Genomic DNA, 17,661 nt, shown 5'->3' on the forward strand with positions numbered 1-17,661 from the left:
AGTATAACTTCCTGCTTTGTTACTTAATACTATGATTCATTTAAGATCAAGATCCCATACATATGTTTGCCACTGTCTCCATCTATTCTGCCACTTCAAAGATCAAAGCATATAAACCCCTTGGAGACTCTGTCTCTGCACAATCTTTAGAACTCTGCCAATATGTCTATGTTGCTGGCCACTGCTCCTTCTGTTGAAATGCAGGACTCCACTTTCTCTGTATGAAATTTCATCTGCTAATTATGGTTGGTTGGAGATGATAGTCTATACTGTTAAGCCCATCTCCAAGTTTATTATCATCATCATCATAAACTTGGAGATAGGCTTAACAGTAAGGACTATCAAATTTTCATTTTTTTTCTGTTTCCCAATATCCAATTATTTTATATCTGTTTAATAAAACAGTGCTCCTTGCACTGGCTCTCGGGGACCACACTGTTTACCATTCTACAGCCTGGGAAACAATCATGTTCCACAATGAAGTTTCTAGCTTCCCAAGTAGTTGCTAACCCTCTTTTCCATGAGCCTCAGCTTTGTTAATCAGTCTTGTATTTGGTATTTTGTCAAAGCCTTTTCCTAAAAAAAAATCAATATAAGTAACCTGCATTGCTTCCCCTTGATCAATCTTCTCTGTTACTTCATCACCAAATTAATTTAGATTACTCAAGCATGATCTGTCTTTTCCAAATCTATCCTGTTTCCTCTTCATTAATGTTAACTTCTCAAAGTGTCTGTTGATTTATTTCCCTGATTTTTAAAAAAATCTTACACACCACTGATTTAAACAGACTGGTTTGTAGTTACCAGCATTATCCTTGCTGCTTTCTTGAATAAGGGTGTCACATTTGTCAGTATCCAATTCTCTAATACTGCTCCCAAATAAACACAGGTTGGAAAATTATGGCAAGCCCTTGTACTATCTCAATTTCTACTTCCTCCAGCAGGTTTTCTTCCTGTTGCTAGAATTTGCATGTGAGACAATCTATCTTACTGAATTTGCCTTTGCCAAGGATGACTCTTTTTGGGATGTTACTATATTGAAACAGTTAATGCATAATTTATTATTTTGTTAAGTATTTAAATAGGGTTACAGTCAAACCAATTCTTTTCTTCCATCTTTGTTTTGTCTATATTTTAATTATTGTGTATGAATAAAATGTCTTTTGCTTCAAGCCTGATAGTTTGACCAATCAAATTGCATCCAGAATGCAACACTTACACTTGCCTTTTAGATAAGAAAGGTTAGGATATATTTTTAGGAGGTTTGGTCTGGTCCATAACAACAAGAAAACAAACACATAATTAACTTATCATCTGCTAGTAAGTGGCAGAAACAGATTATTAATTAGTAAAGTAAAAGTTTCAACTTTTTCTCCTTTAAACCAGACAATGGGATAGATGAGACTGATGAAATAATAAACATAGTGTGGAGTCCAGCATAGATTTAGCAGAATAAGCCCTGGATTTCAACAATGACATTACAAGGAGAGATATATAAATCTGGGCCTACAGACCTTGGAATTTAGAAGGTCAAGGGTAATTTGGTTGAATTTCTTTCTGATATTAGGTTGGAAATTGTTAGGGTAGATTGGATAAAAGATACATGCAGTTTTTAGATTACTTACAGTGTGGAAACAGGCCCTTCAGCCCAACAAGTCCACACCGACCCGCCGAAGCGTAACCCACCCATACCCCTACATTTACCCCTTACCTAACACTACGGGCAATTTAGCATGGCCAATTCACCTGACCTGCACATCTTTGGACTGTGGGAGGAAACCGGAGCACCCGGAGGAAACCCACACAGACACGGGGAGAACGTGCAAACTCCACACAGTCAGTCGCCTGAGGCGGGAATTGAACCCGGGTCTCTGGCGCTGCGAGGCAGCAGTGCTAACCACTGTACCACCGTGCCACCCACAAATTATTGGGGATTAAGGACTAAGGAACATAGTCTCAAAATTACAGCCATGTCTTTTAGCAGTAAAATAGGAAATGTTTTCACACAGAAAGGAATTTGAAACTACCTCTACAAATGGCAATAGATGTTCATATTTTGTCAGTATCCTATTCCTTGTAAACCACTGATACAAAGTACAGGATAAGTATACCAAACTGGACCAGCAATATTAATATTGCGGTTACAAGAGCAAGTCAAAGGCTAGTGATTCTGCAGTGAGTGTCTCACCTCCTGACTCCCCAAAGCCTGCCCACCTTTTACAAGGCTCAAGTCAGAAAGGTGATGGAATGTGCCTCACTTGACTGTACAATTGCAGCTCCAGCAATTCTAAACAAGCATGAAACCAATGCGTGGACTTCTCTATAAGCAGTATCTTTTCATTTTTTCTTATTGTTAAACTATAAAAATGGCACCAGGTTACAGCAATAAATGAAAGCTTTTAGTGTATTTTATTGTATTTCACTGTAAAATACACCTGACAATAAATCATTCATTCATTCATCCATGATTGTCACTCAACATACCACCTTCAGCACACATTCCCTTATTTATCGATGTAAAGTCTCAGTAGTGTATACCATCTACAAGATGTACTGAACTAACTCGCCAAGTGTCCTTTGACAACACCTTAAAGAATCCTCCAATTCTACCACCTAGAAAGACAAGGGCAGCAGTTATACAGAACAGCATGACCATACTTTCTCCTTGAAGATATACAGCATCCTCACTGAGAATTATATTGTGTTCCTTTAATGTTGTTGTGTCAAAATTGTGGAACTCCCTTCCCAACAAGACTGTAGAAGTCTCTTCACCAAAACATACCACTAGCTTATTAAAAGGAAAATTAGGGTTGGACTAGCTCTTAGGACCAATCTTCTGATGCCTTTAGAAAAATTTGAAGTTCACTTTTATGCTAACTGCTATCATATTCTTGTTCTCTTTTGTCAGTCTCAATTTTTTCTTCCTGCCCTCTCAGTATAATCCATTTGACCAAGCCTGTATCAACCTGCACCTCTCTTTTGTGATAAATTGATTCCCTACTCTCACCATGAACTGGAAAATGTCATCAGTTTTGTTTACAACTTTTTAATCATCTCTTTTGGGCACAGAATTCAAGAACATTTTTACCTGATAAGACAATCTTCACATAACTAACCTTAATTGATTTTTTACTCTGTAACTTTTCTTGTTTTTTTAATCAATAGTTAAATATTTTCTTTAAATTGTCTTTTTGTCCCTCCTAAACTATAATTATGCATTGTTACTTGGTGTGTTAAAATTATAACTTAATGTGCTGTTTCCTTTCCTTCACAAATTCTCTCAACTCTAGCACAAACAAGTTTGTCATCCAAGATATATAATAAACAGACTTCTAAACTCATTAGCAAAACAAGGTTTATTGCACACTGATGATGCTATGATTAATTAAGTATTCAATACTGGTCATGTCATGATTAATGCATCATGTACTGCACACTAATGTGCACAAGACAACCTGCTGTACTTGATTCCTTTCCTATATGTCACTCTTCAATGTAATAAAAATAAAAAATTATGTTGCATGTGCTAATAAATTATGAAAAAATGAAAGTTTCATTATAAAGCTTCAAAGATCCATAGTTATGATATCAAAATGATGCAATAGCTTTTCATAACTAAATAAAATATTCTGTTGTTTTAGCAGATTATTGTAGAATGAATAGTGGTTTTGCAAATTATGGAGACAAATATCCTTACCTAATAAAGTATACAAATATGCACAGAGGGGCATATTTATTGCATAGCATTACATATGCTGACTTAATTAGCACAGGCATTCACTGCAAAATCTGGAAGATGTAACAATGGAATATTTTGTAAATTTTTTACATCAATAGTATGCTGGTGTGCTTAGTTGCTCACTCAGTACAAAAAATGTAATCCATATGACTGGGAAGTTCACAAAGATAATAAAATTGTAAATATTTACGTTCATAGCAGATTATTTTTCTTTATATATAATGAACACTTAACAATCAATTATTTTAGCAGTACTAAAATTGACGATTTTATCATAGACTTGTCTATAAACATTTTCAAACTTGCCCTTTTGTCTATCTGTCCTTTGCCTGAAGTTAAAATTGGCCTTATTTCACTTCTCTGCCTTGCAGTGGCAGTAGCTTTTACTCTAAAATGACTTTATGGCAAATGGAAAGTCAATATAATATTTCTGCTGGTTTGGATCAGATTTGAACATTTAAGATAATTGTAGTGTGTAACAATATCTCTATTTCATCTGTTTTAAGTATTAGATTACAATTTATTGTTTTGCATCACCACTTGTCATTATGCAAGAAAGAAGTATCTGCATAATAATGTACACTTCCAATGAAATATAATTATTTCTCCTTAAGGTTTAACATCACAAATGAAATATGACAAGTCTGATCATGCAGTACTTATATACTGTATTGAAGTGTCAGCTAGGATTATATGCTCAGTTCAATGGAAGAGGTTCAAGTATATGATATTTAACTTAGTAAAAGTTAAAGAGTAATTGAAGAAAAAGAGCTTTGATACTGATCAATCTGAGGTGTGTGTAGTTTACTAATTGAGGTTAATAGTACTATTAACTGAATACTTTGGGACACACTTTTGCCTGAGCGCAGTTGAGTGATTTGGGTGGCAAATAGAAAAACTTGGGGGTGCATTTTGTCTACGTGCAATGTGTATATGTAATTTGCTGAACCAGTCTTGGTAAAAAGCATGCCAATACACTCAGATTGCTTTGCTCCTGGAGGAATAGGAGCAATGGGCAAGTGCAGGCAAGTGTGAACCCCATCCACTTCAGAACTGCAGCGTAACTGGAAAAGGGAATGGTCACTTGCCAAGGCAGCTTGGTTGAAAGGCCTGGCTCCATTCTCTGGGATGTCATATCAGTTTTCTTAGAAGATCTTTGTCAGATGGGCCAAGGGGCCAAAGACTGGCAGATGGAGTTCAATTTAGCTAAGTGTGAGGTGTTGCTTTTGGTAAGACAAATCAGGGCAGGACTTATACAGTTAACGGTAGGGCCCTAGGGTGTGTTGCTGAACAAAGAGACATAAGGATGTAGGTGCATCATTCCTTAAAAGTAGAGTCACAGTTAGACAGGGTGGTGAAGAAGGCATTGACATGCTTGCTCTCATTGATCAGAACATTGACTATGGGAGCTGGTGCATCATATTGCAGTTTTTCAGGACATTGGTGAAGCCATTTTTAGAATACTGTGTACATTTCTGGCTGCCCTTCTATAAGAAGGATGCTGTTAGACTTGAGATGATGCAGAGTGTTACAAGGATGTTGCCGAGACTGGACAGTTTGAGTTAACGGGAGGGGCTGAATAGGCTGGAGATCTTTTCCCTTGGTTCATTGGAGGCTGAGGAGTGATCTTATAGTGGTTTATAAAATCATGAGGGGAATGGATAGGACGAATTTCCAAGGTCTTATTCCCACAGTGGGGGAGTCCAAAGCTAGAGGGCATAGCATTTAGGTGAGAGGGCAAGGATTTAAAAAGGATCTCAGTGGTAACTTTTTCATGCAGGGTGTTATGTGCGTACAGAATGAGCTGCCAGAGGCAGTGGTGATGATGGGTATAATTGCAATATTTAAAAGGTACCTGGATGGATACCTGAGTAGGAAGGGTTTAGAGGGATACGGGCCAAATGCTGCCAAATGAGACTCGGTGATGGTGTGATGTCTGGTTGGCATGGACGAATTGGGCTGAAGGATCTGTTTGTGTGCTTTACGCCTCTATTTAATACTCACTGCACCATTCTCACATACACTCAGTATAGAAAGATATACCTTGCAAAATCTCTGTGTCAACTTGATGATTTCTTATACATTTCCATGCCACATTCAACTAGTTATGAACATAACAGTGAACTGTATGAGAACAATTTTAAATGTGATGCTGAAGGAGCCCAAAACATTCACTCAAATGTGGAGGAATGGGATTGTGGGAGATATAGCAGTTTGGATCAGTAATTTGGCTTGCTGAAAGAAGACAGAGAGTGGTGGTTGATGGGAACTGTTCATCCTGGAGTCTAGTTACCAGTGGTGTACTGCAAGGGTCAGTGTTGGGTCCACTGCTGTTCGTCATTTTTATAAACGGCCTGGATGAGGGCGTAGAAGGGTGGGTTAGTAAATTTGCAGACGACACTAAGGTCGGTGGAGTTGTGGATAGTGACGAAGGATGCTGTAGGTTACAGAGAAACATAGATAAGCTGCAGAGCTGGGCTGAGAGGTGGCAAATGGAGTTTAATGCGGACTACTGTGAGGTGATTCACTTTGGTCGGAGTAACCGGAATGCAAAGTACTGGGCTAATGGTAAGATTCTTGTTAGTGTAGATGAGCAGAGAGATCTCGGTGTCCATGTACACAGATCCTTGAAAGTTGCCACCCAGGTTGACAGGGTTGCTAAGAAGGCATACAGTGTTTTAGCTTTTAATAATAGTTCCGGAACTAGTTCTGGAACCATGAGGTTATGCTACAGCTGTACAAAACTCTAGTGCGGCCGCACTTGGAGCTTTGTGTACAATTCTGGTCACCACATTATAAGAAGGATGTGGAAGCTTAGGAAAGGGTGCAGAGGAGATTTACTAGGATGTTGCCTGGTATGGAGGGAAGGTCTTACGAGGAAAGGCTGAGGGACTTGAGGCTGTTCTCGTTAGAGAGAAGAAGGTTGAGAGGTGACTTAATAGAGACATATAAGATAATCAGAGGGTTAGATAGGGTGGACAGGGAGAGCCTTTTTCCAAGAATGGTGACAGCGAGCACAAGGGGGCATAGCTTTAAATTGAGGGGTGATAGATATAGGACAGATGTCAGAGATAGTTTCTTTACTCAGAGAGTAGTAAGGGTATGGAATGCTTTGCCTGCAACGGTAGTAGATTCGCCAACTTTAGTACATTTAACATTGGACAAGCATATGGAAGTACATGGAATAGTGTAGGTTAGACGGCTTCAGACTGGTATGAAAGGTCGGCACAATATCAAGGGCCGAAGGGCTTGTACTGCGCTGTAATGTTCTATGTTCTATGTTCAAATCATCTGGATTAAAAATAGCTGTTCGTACAACCTTATAAACCTGTCAATGAGACATGCCACAAATTGTATTTACTTAATACAGAAGCTTCAAACATTTCACAACTCTTAAACTTGTCCAAGTAAGCGCTGACAAAAAGACCATGGAACTTTCTATAAAAAGATGTCTCTCAGTTGTCAAGCACTGATGGGTTAATGCTTTTGCTAGTTTGGGCTCTAAGTGCAGCTTGCATTATGATGCTTGAAGAAGCTGGAAGAGGGTAGGTGGGTCAACTTCAGGGATTTTATCACCTTGTATATAACGGAATCTACCTCCACATTTCCAAACTGTCTGAAAAAAGTTTGATGATAGTTTGGGTGAAATTAATGACTATTTAAACTGCATGGATAAGCAAGTATAGTCTGTATTAATCTGTTAAATACAGCTAACAATTTCTTTTTAAGTTTCCGTTTCCTTAAATGCATTTATAGTTGGCTTTGTATTTTGTTACAGTGCCCCATCAGGGGACATTTAAAAAGAAGCAGATTTACTCTCAGTTTAAAAGATTAGAGAGCTTTACTTATCCAGCCACCTGCTGTCCCTGTCCAGGGAGTGTTTGATGGGGGACAGTATTTAGGGAGCTTTACTTTTAGAGATAGACAGCACAGTGAGCAATATAGGGGAAAGATTGGATAGCCCCTGTCGTGCAACACGCAAAGTTCGGGCTGCATCCTCATTTAGGTGATCCTAGCATGCAGTCCAATGTTAATTATGCTATGGGATGGCTGCTTAACTACAGGTGGTTTAAGTTTGTGCAAGGATAGTATAGTGAAAAATTAGTCTGTATTACTTAATACCAGTCTGTACCTTATGGTGCATTCTGAAAGCAGTAGCTGCTGCAAGTAGCTGGAGAAGAGGCTCTGCACTTCAGCAAGAGTACTGAATAGTGCAACAAGATATAGAATATGTTATAAAGTTCTTATATGCTGCCATAGATTCTCTGAGTGGGATACAGCTGTTCTCTATCCAAGCATTCATTATATTATTGAAATACTATGCAATAAACTCTACCGCTGGTTGGCCTATTCCACATGCTCTTTGGCAGATGTCTCTTGCTATCTTTTCTAACTTAGTTCATACTCTTCTGTTTATGTGCAGTGTGGAACTCCATGACATCATTGCAAGTTTGTTCCAACATCTGAGAGCCCTTAACAATACCCTTCCCCAAATATTTATCCATTGTAATAAATATTAATTAACATTTATACACACTGTCAAACCAGCAAGACATCTTGCTTGTCCAGCAACATTTACTGGATATTCTTTCTCTTATTTCTCTCAGCCCTTCCAAGTCTTTGCCTCGATTCATTTGTATCAGTAGGTGAGTCAGAAAAGCCTATGACAAAATATAGAAACATTTTAGGTCAATTTGGTGAGCTTTGTTTTTGTGTGCTGGCTTACAATAGATTGGAGGTTTAATCAGTCTGGTGGCCTGACCATAAGCCCCTGAATTGGTAAGGGGGTAAAAACAATGACTGCAGATGCTGGAAACCAGATTCTGGATTAGAGTGGTGCTGGAAAAGCACAGCAGTTCAGGCAGCATCCAAATAGCTTCGAAATCGACGTTTCGGGCAAAAGCCCTTCATCAGGAATTGGTAATACAAACTAAGGGATCAGTCGCAAATAATGGTGTTTCATGGGATATTAAGGCTAGTGTCTGATTTTGTTATAGTTGTTCCTAGAGTAACAAAGGGAGATGGATTGGATTGGTTGAAACAATGAAATGGCAGTGATTGCAGTGGATAGGACCGTCAGTTGTATCTAACATCACTGCCAGACATTTACTCTTTGACTGTATCATTTCTCTGAAGTTCCTTTATGCAGACCAGGTGTCCATGTCCCAATGTAGAAAATGTTTTGGTGTCATTACATTGATTATAGTTCTGTGGCTGCCTACTCCATACTTGACAGTCCTTCTGAGAAGAAATCTGAATTGTTCTAACATTGTCAACCGAAACCAAGTTTCTCCGTAATGTAGGAAACTAAATTTTTAATCTGCATCCAATCAGCTGTTCTGATAGAGACAACTATGAGGAAACAGGGTGGAGTGGAAAAACTTTGCAGACTGAAGTATTTGTTCTGCCTCTATATTGGACTGAAGATACCTTGGTTCAATTATGACATGTTTGTCTTTGTAAATATTCAGAATCCCTCACAAACAAACTGTGTGTGGTGTTGTTGAGAGAGAGAGAGAGAGAGAGAGATGTGAGTCATGGCTCAGAAAAGAGTATCTGCTGATGTTGGATTTTTGCCTGAGACACACTGAGTCTAATATGAGGATTTCATAAGTCTGAGACAAAATATTTGCACACTAGAAAGCAGTTTTGCTCATATTTATTTTATCAGTAAGCAGACCAGTGATTTATGATTAGTCTAAATCAGGACTTTGAGTCTCAAAATGTATCGAGGAATTTGTTCACAGACTCATAAAATACGACAGCTTCGTTCCCAAAGACAGTGTACTGGATTTCAATGTCAAATAATGCCATTGAGAGTAAATATGGGTTTTTGATATCGTTTGGCTGTTCCTGAGAGTGTGACATGCAAATATCCTTGCAACAATAAACATTATACCTCTAGCTACAAACAGCTTTTGGTAAATATGCTCACCTTAAACTCAAATGGTAATAAACTAACCTTACTTAACCAAACAGTATCATTCAAGACAAGCCTTACATTGGTACAAGTATCTTGTTTAAATTTGGTTGGATAACCATTTCTATAGATGTTTTCTATCAAATTGACATTAGGTGATTGCATGATTTATCCTATGGAAGGGGATAGTGGTTTACAATAGGTGTTTGCTCCTCATTTAAAGTATTTTATTTGTTTGTAGTGTTGACCTGTTCTTCAAGATTCTGTCCCAAGGCATTAATGTTCATGGTGACTTAGGAGCAATTTGGTTTGGCGCTTGGTGTGTCCTATAGATTTTTTTCCTAAGCAACTGAAGTGCTCTGTGACTTTTCTGGCTGCTTTTTTGAAAATGTGATTTTTTGATTTCTTCCCTCTCCAAGTAATTTCAGGTCTGTTTCTTGAATTAGGAGAAAGTGAGGACTGCAGATGTTGGAGATCAGAGTCAAGGGTGTGGTGCTGGAAAAGCACAGCAGGTCAGGCAGCGTCCAAGAAGCAGGAGAATCGACGGTTCGGGCATTAGTCCTTCATCAGGAAATCCAATTTTCTGATGAAGGGCTTATGCCCGAAATGTCGATTCTCCTGCTCCTCGGATGTTGCCTGACCTGCTGTGCTTTTCCAGCACCACACTCCCAACTCTGTTTTTTGAATTATAGAGTGTGCCAATGGAAAAGTAGGTTAGGCAGCATCTGAGGAGCATCTGAGACATGCTTCATTGACTCTTAAAGCAGCTTCAGACAGAACGATAGGGGGAGGCATTGTGTTTGTGTATTCCCCAGTTTCACTCAGACCCCTTGATATAATAAGGTAATCATAACTTGGAAAGAGGATGGGTAAACCTAGGCTGACCTGTCTGAACCTTTTGGTGCTGTGATATGACCTTCATATCAAGAAGACCCTGAATGCACCCATCGACAGAGCTCAGTGAATTGAATCAAACAATTCAATCAAGTTCACCAGAGCAGATAGCATGTATTTTTCATGCAGTCAGCTTATTTTGGGAAAATTTAACTTAACTTGATGTATGAAAGTTTTCTTTAACTTGCGAGTGTTTTAATAAAACTAAGTTTGAACCACAATCCTTTGTTTGTCTCAGATAATAAAAACACCTGTGTATGTATATATTTCTGAGTAATAAAATGGTCAAAATGTCTGTGAAGAATATTTCACAGGCAACCGTTCGTGATTTTTTTCACTGTTAATTTCCTACGTACTTGCTTGTAGTTTTCTGCCCATTCAGTAATTCAGATTTTAAGCATGAAATGAGATGGGATTTTATTACAATTTAACATTTCATTAAGAATGATATATGCATTAGCGAGGTGCAAATTTGATGTACTTTACATATTGTCATATGTGAAGATGTTACATAAAACCTTTGTTCCCTATAGATAGAACAAGACTTATGTCAGTGTGTGACCTTACAGCCAAACCAACAGACAGAGATAGGTTTTAATTTCTCTGCACCTACTAGCAGTTTGAGGGTTAACATCCAAATTCAGGTTGTGAGAGTTGGTTTTTCACTGGATGTTTAATGGTGACATTTCAACCATCTTCATCCTACTCTCCCAAGCTTTCATCTCAATGTGACATCTTTGATATCGGATAGTGCAGTGCTTCATGCTGAGAACTTGTCACTTTTTAACTCTGATTAACTGACAGGCGATCCTCTGGTAATATTGCAACTCAGAAACACTTGATGGGATGAATGATGTTTTTTGCCCTTGTGCTTGTCATTTTCACAACATTTTATTGGATTATTCACTTGAATAATTGAATAGATTCCCTCTCAGAGCTTTATCTTATTTTTAAAAAAATATTTGGAAAGATCTGTTCTATTTTTTACATATTGCTAATTATTGCCGACAAAAGGAAGCTGTGACTGCAAACATTTCCAACATATTGATCTACAAACCAATTCCTAATATATTATAATCATAATAATATGGCACATTCTGGCATGAATCTATCCATTTCTTAACAATGCTTTTATCACTTTAACTTCCATGGCTACTTTTATTTACTTTGGACCCTGTGTTTGCCAGACATGTGCGCCTTATGACAGTCATTGACTATGTCAATGGCTGTAGCCTGTGCAGGTTTGCTACACATTCTATAAGCTTCACATAGCTTCTCTGTGCCTCTGTTTTTGAGAACTGCCAGTAATATTTCTACCATGAAGCTCATTGGAACTCATGAAGCAATTTCACCTTATGGTCCCTCTAATTGTGTCAATTGGTAGACCAGATGGTAACCGCCCTCCCTGTATCTATTAAAAGAGATGCTGATGACATTGAAGTGATGAATAGAGGGCACAAAGCACACTTTTCTATTTTAAACAACTCTCATATTTATTCTGTATGATGTTCAATGTATCCACGTCATCAACCTTGTGCGTCCAGCGCAAATCAATGTTTGATAAAACTATAAAGAAAACTTCAGATGACATGGCCTTTAGTGATAACTATCCTCAGGATTACTATTCATTTAGTTTTCCCATGTGATCTATACTGGCAATTCAAAACATCATTTAACTTCCTACCAAATATGTACAGTATCAGTAACAAATTGAAGGGTACAAGTTCAAAAAGAAAGTCAGGAAGTGTAGAATCAACGTAAAACAGGAAATAAATATGATTCATTTCAGTGCAAAGGGCAATTTGATCCTTTGGGACTCAAACAGTCAGAAAGAAGTTTAGACATTCCAGTTGCACAGGGTTAAAATTGCCCGTTTCAACTCCTAATTGATTAATATTGATAAACATCCTAGAATTTGTTAATAATGCTCAATTTTGAATAATTGCATATTTTGAGAGAATGGTACATAAACTCCCAAATTTTTCTTGTACCTCAATATTTTTCAGTAGAAATTTGCTCATTATATGTGTCATCCTGATTGAAGCATGATCCACCATTTGTTTATTACATTTATCTGTGTTTATTACATTTATCACTTGCATTCTGTCTTCCACTTAAATGTTATCAACTTATTTTAAACTGAACCACTGCACAGGCAGCTTGCTACATGTGCCAAGTTTATACTTTAAAATATTCACTTCTTCATTGTATTTTGTGGTTAATTTAAACAAAAGCTGACTCAGAATAGCTGTCTGCAGAATTTGATGTGTTAAAAACTGCTTGATGCAAAAATTATCAGCCTCTGGTTTCCATTTGCAAAGTCAACTTCCAAATCTGTTGAATAACTGACATAATTTTAATGAGGAATCCATTTCTGTGATATTTACTGGACCAGTAACAACTTGTTAATGAAACATAGACTAGGACTGCCATAGTGTTAAGGATTTAGATGGAGAGGAATTTGTGACGTGTGTACAAAAAACTTTCTGATTCAGTATGATGTGGAGTTGCCAGTGTTGGACCTGGGTGGACAAAGTTAAAAATCACAAAGCACCAGGTTATAGTCCAACAGGTTTATTTGGAAGTATTAACTTTCAGAGCACTGCTCCTTCATCAGATAGTTTGTGGGCAGGATCATAGCACTCATTATGTTCTATGTCCTGTGATCCTTCTCAACCAGCTACCTGATGAAGGAGCAGTGCCCTGAAAGCTAATGCTTCCAAATAAACATGTTGGACTATAACCTGGTGTTGTGTGATTTTAACCTGATTCAGTATGTTGATGCATCAACTAGGCAAGGTGCAAAACTTGACCTACTCTTAGAGGAGAAAGTGAGGTCTGCAGATGCTGGAGATCAGAGCTGAATATGTGTTGCTGGAAAAGCGCAGCAGGTCAGGCAGCATCCAGGGAACAGGAGAATCGACGTTTCGGGCATAAGCCCGAAAGGAAATAAAACAGGACAGGTGACTGAGGTGTCAGTGGGGAAGCACTTTGAGGTCGGCAACTGTAATTATATTAGTTTTAAAATAGTAATGGAAAAGGATAAACAATTAAAAGTTGAAGTTCTAAACTGGAGGAAGATCAATTTTGACAGTATTAGGCAAAAACTTTCAAAAGTTGATTGGGTGCAGATGTTCGCAGGTGAAGAGATGGATGGAAAATGGGAAGCCTTCAAAAATGAGATAATGAGAGTCCAGAGACAGTATGTTCCTGTTATGGTGAAAGGAAAGGCTAGTAGGTGTAGGGAGTGCTGGATGACAAATTGAAGTTTTGGTCAAGAAAAACAAAGAAGTATATGTCAGGTATAGACAGGAGAGATCAAGTGAATCCTTAGAGGAGTGTAAAGGTAGTAGGAGTATACTTAACAGGGAAATCAGGAGGGAAAAAAGGGACATAAGATAGCTTTGGCAAATTAGATGAAGGAGAATCCTGAGTTTGTTTATAAAAGGGTTTTATAAACCCACTCAGGACAAAAAGATAACTAGGAAGAGAATAGGGACCCTCAAAGATCAGCAAGACAGCCTATATGTTGAACTGCAGGAGATGGGGAGATATTAAATGAGTATTTGCTGTGGAGAAGGACATGGAAGACATAGAATGTAGGGAAATTGAAGGTGGCATTTTGAAAAATTTATCATATTACAGAGGAGGAGGTGCTGGATGTCTTGAAATGCATAAAGGTGGATAAAATCCCAGGACCTGATCAGGACTCTGTGGGAAACTAGGGAAGTAATTATTGGGCCCCTTGCTGAGATATTTGTGTCATCAGTAGTCACAGGTGAGGTGCCGGAAGACTGGAGGTTGGCTAATGTGGTGCCACTGTTTAAGAAAGCGTGTAAGAAAAAGCCAGGGAACTATAGACCAGTGAGTCTGATATCAATGGTGGGCAAGTTGTCTGAGGAAATCCTGAGGGACAGGATTTACATGTATTTGGAAGGGCAAGGACTTCCAAGGGGATTTTCAGTGTGGCTTTGTGCATGGGAAATCATGTATCATGAACTTGATTCAGTGCTTTGAATAAGTAATGAAGAGGATTGATGAGGGCAGAGTGGTAGATGTGATCTATATGGATTTCACTAGGGCGTTTGACAAGGTTCCTTGTGGTGGACTGGTAAGCAAGTTTAGATCATATGGAATACAGGAGAACCAACCATTTGGATACAGAACAAGCTCAAAGATAGAAGACAGAAGGTGGTGATGGAGGGTTACCTTTCAGACTGGAGGCCTGTAACCAGTAGTGAGCCTCAAGGGTTGGTGCTGAAACTACTGTTTTCTTCATTTCTCTAAATGGTTTGGATGTGAACAAAGGAGGTAAAGTTAGGACATTTGCAGATGACACCAAAATTGGAAGTGTAGTGGACAGGGAAGAAGGTTACCTCAGCGTACAACAGAATCTTGAACAGATGGGCCAATGGGCCGAGGAGTGGCAGATGGAGTTTAATTTAGATAAATGTGAGGGGCTGCATTTTGGAAAGGCAAATCAGAACAGGACTTATACAGTTAATGGTAAGTTCCTGGGGAGTGTTGCTGAACAAAAAAGACCTTGGATTGCAGGTTCATAGTTAATTAAAAATAGATGTTTTATAAACCCACTCAGGACAAAAAGATAACTAGGAAGAGAATAGGGACCCTCAAAGATCAGCAAGGTAGCCTATATGTTGAACTGCAGGAGATGGGGGAGATATTAAATGAGTATTTGCTGTGGAGAAGGACATGGAAGACATAGAATGTGGGGAAATTGAAGGTGGCATTTTGAAAAATTTATCATATTACAGAGGAGGAGGTGCTGGATGTCTTGAAATGCATAAAAGTGGATAAAATCCCAGGACCTGATCAGGACTCTGTGGGAAACTAGGGAAGTAATTATTGGGCCCCTTGCTGAGATATTTGTGTCATTAGTAGTCACAGGTGAGGTGCCGGAAGACTGGAGGTTGGCTAATGTTGATGCATCAACATACTGAGTCAGGTTAAAATCACACAACACCAGGTTATAGTCCAACATGTTTATAGGTAGATGTTTACAGGTAGATAGGATAGTGAAGAAGGCTTTCCTTTATTGGCTAGAGCATCGAGTATCGGAGTTGGGAGGTCATGTTGCGGATGTCCAGGACATTGGTTAGGCCACTTTTGGAATATTGTATGCAGTTATGATCTCCCTCCTATTGGAAGGATGTTGTGAAACTTGAAAAGATTCAGAAAAGATTTGCAAGGATGTTGCCAGGGTTGGAGGGTTTGAGCTATAGAGAGAGACTGAATAGCGTGGGGCTGTTTTCCCTGCAGTATCAGAGGCTGAGGGGTGACCTTATTGAGGTTTATAAAATCATGAGGGGCATGGGTACTTAGTCAAGATATTTTTCCTGGGATGGGGAGTCCAGAACTAGAGGACGTAGGTTTAGAGTGAAAGGGAAAAAATTTAAAAGGGACTTATTAGGTAGGTTTTTCATGCAGAGTGTGGTGTGTATATGGAATGAGATGCCAGAGGAAGTGGTGGAAGCCGGTACAATGAGAACATTTAAAGGCATCTGGATGGGTATATGAATAGGAAGAATTTCGAGGGATATGGGCCAAATGGGACCAGATTAATTTAAGATATATTTTCTGAATGAACAAATTTGACTGGAGGGTCTGTTTCCATGCTGTACGTCTCTACGACTCTATGACAAGTACACGGTTGTATAATGATCTCAAATTCACAAATGTAGAACTTACCAAATGTCCCTGACGTTTATAACTTGGAATAAGGATGAAGTCTTGGCTCTGACCACTCAATAGAACTTAGAGTTTTTTTTTTAGATTAGATTACTTACAGTGTGGAAACAGGCCCTTCGGCCCCAACAAGTCCACACCGACCCGCTGAAGCGCAACCCACCCATACCCCTACATTTATCCCTTACCTAACACTACGGGCAATTTAGCATGGCCAATTCACCTAACCTGCACATTTTTGGACTGTGGGAGGAAACCGGAGCACCCGGAGGAAACCCACGCAGACATGGGGAGAATGTGCAAACTCCACACAGTCAGTCACCTGAGGCGGGAATTGAACCCGGGTCTCTGGTGCTGTGAGACAGCAGTGCTAACCAGTGTACCACCGTGCCGCCCAATGTGATGGAAGATAACAGATCTCAATTGGAAATGTTCTTCCCTCTACAAAGATGCTCTTCCCAGCTTTTTTTTATTTTTCATTACCATAGTATTTTGCTTTAGTATTTTGATACTGTTTTGCATTGCAATTAAATTTCTGGTTTAGCAATTTTCTCATTCATACAGTTATATTGGTGTAACAATCACATGAATAGTGCAGCGTTGTATGCAATTGAACTTTATTAATTTCTTAGATTTGTAATACTTTATTGAACTTCTTTTTCCCTGCAAAATAAATGTTTACGTATCAACCCACTAGAATCTTGCAAGTACTTAAGAACAGAAATATTGTTAAGAAAATAATTTTACACATAAAGATGTTATAATTTGAAATTCAGTGCCTAAAAGGCTGGTGGAAGTTGCAGAACGGTGAGACCTATACACTTGTGAGTGAACAGCTGCAGATTTTCTTGAACATAATTATATACAGAGGATAGTAAGAGAGGACACTGCACTTCGAGCGTGACAAACCCAGGCCTAAATCTGTGTGGTCTGAGAACATTATGATGTAACTCCTTTTCATAGAGTTACAGTTCTTCATTATTGTGGAGAAGTGGATTCAATAGTAACTTTGAAAATTTAATTGTACACACTTTTGAAATGGTTAATGATTTAGGTGCAGTGCATAAATCTGACGCATTGGAATAATAAATAGCTTTCAAAAGTGTGGCTGCAGATATTGTAGGTAAAATTTTACGCCTGTGCACTGACTCTACTATTTTCTGTACCCTTTCAATTCTTCAACATAAATGGAGGTGAGCAAAGACATGTCAACTATAAAATAATCATAAACTTATTGATTTAGTAGTCTCTGCTTATATTATTAACATGTGTACATCATATCAAATGTCTGGAGTTTTTTTCTTCATTCATGAGGGATGACTAAGCTGATGTGGCAATGTACCAATATTACCCTTGACACTGGATGTATTCAGCACTACCTCAGTAAACATTGCAAGGTTGA

The sequence above is a fragment of the Chiloscyllium plagiosum genome, unplaced genomic scaffold, assembly GCF_037043375.1.
Source record: "Chiloscyllium plagiosum isolate Xiang-an unplaced genomic scaffold, Cpla_swu_hap1 HiC_scaffold_15, whole genome shotgun sequence".
Taxonomy (NCBI): Eukaryota; Metazoa; Chordata; class Chondrichthyes; order Orectolobiformes; family Hemiscylliidae; genus Chiloscyllium; species Chiloscyllium plagiosum.